The following is a 1964-nucleotide window of genomic DNA, read 5'->3' as shown; positions in this document are numbered from 1 at the left end:
TTAAAAAATGTCCCCTCTTGTGTCCCAGACATTCAACAAATCTAAAAGACAACCTTTGAAATGGGAGAAGATATTAGCAAATGACATATCTGTTAAGGGGTTATTATCCAAAGTCTATAAAGAACTTCTCAAACTCGACACTCAAAAAACAAATAATCCACTTAAAATATGGGCAGAAGACACGAATAGACATTTTTCCAAAGAAGACACAGATGGCCAACAGACACATGAAAAGATGCTCCGCATTACTCATCATCAGGGAAATACAAATCAAAACTACAGTGAGATACCACCTCACATCTGTCAGAGTGTCAAATATCAATAACTGAAGAAACAACAGGTGTTGGTGAGTATGTGGGAAAGGGGAATGCTCTATGTTGTTGGTGGGAATACAAACTGGTGTAGCCACTCTGGAAAACAGTATGGAGATTTCTCAAAAAGTTAAAAATAGAACTATTCTACAATCCAACAATTGCATTACTAGGTATTTATCCAAAGGATACAAATATAGTAATTGGAAGGAACACATGCATCCCAGTGTTTATGGCAGCATTATCAACAATAGCCAATTTAAAGAAAGAACCCAAATGTCCATTGACTGATGAATGGATAAAGATGTGGTATATATACCACACAATGGAATATATATATATATATATATATATACACACACACACACACGAATATATATATATATATATATATATATATATAATATGTGTGTGTGTATATATACTCGTGTGTGTGTGTATATATATATATGTGTGTGTGTGTACATATATATATATATATATATATATATATATTCATAATGGAATATTTCTCAGTCATCAAAAAGAACCAAAACTTGGCATTTGCAATGACATGGATGGAGCTAGAGAGTATTATGCTAAGCAAAATAAGCCATTCAGAGAAAGACAAACACCATGTGATTTCACTCATGTGTGGAATTTGAGAAACAAAGCAGATAAACATAAGGGAAAAAAAAAGAGAGAAGCGAACCAGGAAGCAGACTTTTAACTATAGACAACAAACTGATGGTTACTGGAGGGGAGGTGGATGGGGGAATAGGTTAAATAGGTGATGGGCATTAAGGAGGGCACTTGTTGAGATGAGCACTGGGTGTTGTATGTAAGTGATGAATCACTCAATTCTATCCCTGAAACTAATATTATACTTATGTTAACTAACTGGAATTTAAATAGATGCTGAGTTAGTCTCGGTTCATAAAAAGCATTTACAATTCAAGGACACGTCATATTTGCCTCTTTGGCCAGCTGTGCCTCATCTCAATATTGCCATGTTATGACAAACATTAATTCACCACTGCTGTCTACGGCACTAATTTTTTGTTTAGGTCAAGACCTCCAGTAAAGCCTTGGCTTATCAGTGGCATCTCTTTTCTTTGATTTGCTGTCGTTAGATTCACTGTCAGATAAAGGTTTTCTTTTTGTATCTCCTTTTTGAGAATTAAGAAATGCTTCAATTAACTCTGGACAATCTAAATTTTCTTCAGGTTCCCAAGTATTTTCAGCATTGTCACTAATTCCCTTCCGCTTCAGGAAATACTCCACTTTCCCAGTCATTAGGCATCCATCCAGTACTTTCTCCACCAAAATTCTTCAGGCTCTGTCTTTTCCACTTTATTACTCTTTCCATTATTTTTCTCTCCCACTTTTTGCAATATATTTTAATTGGATGCCATTAAAAATTATTTTAATTTCCACTTAGTTAACATACAGTATCTTATTTGTTTTGGGTGTACACTATAGTGATTCAGCAATTCCATATGTTACTCAGTGCTCATCAAGGTAAGTGTACTCTTTAATCCCCTTCACCTCTTTCACCCATCTCCCCCCCCCCCCCCCCCCCCAAGACCCACCTCTCCTCTGGTAACCATCAGTTTGTTTTCCATAGTTGAGTCTGCTTTTTGGTTTGTTGGATGCCATTTTTTCTTGCAAGAC

General features: G+C 35.7%; 1 pseudogene; it reads right to left on the bottom strand.

Moving 5' to 3' along the window:
* Nucleotides 1-1091: 1091 nt before the first annotated feature.
* Nucleotides 1092-1705, bottom strand: LOC101101407 (annotated as a pseudogene).
* Between the last annotated feature and the right edge of the window lie 259 nt (nucleotides 1706-1964).

The sequence above is a fragment of the Felis catus genome, chromosome C2 (genome assembly GCF_018350175.1).
Source record: "Felis catus isolate Fca126 chromosome C2, F.catus_Fca126_mat1.0, whole genome shotgun sequence".
NCBI classification, from domain to species: domain Eukaryota; kingdom Metazoa; phylum Chordata; class Mammalia; order Carnivora; family Felidae; genus Felis; species Felis catus.
The sequence above is the reverse complement of the archived record's forward strand: the minus strand, read 5'-3'. Positions and strand labels throughout refer to the sequence as shown.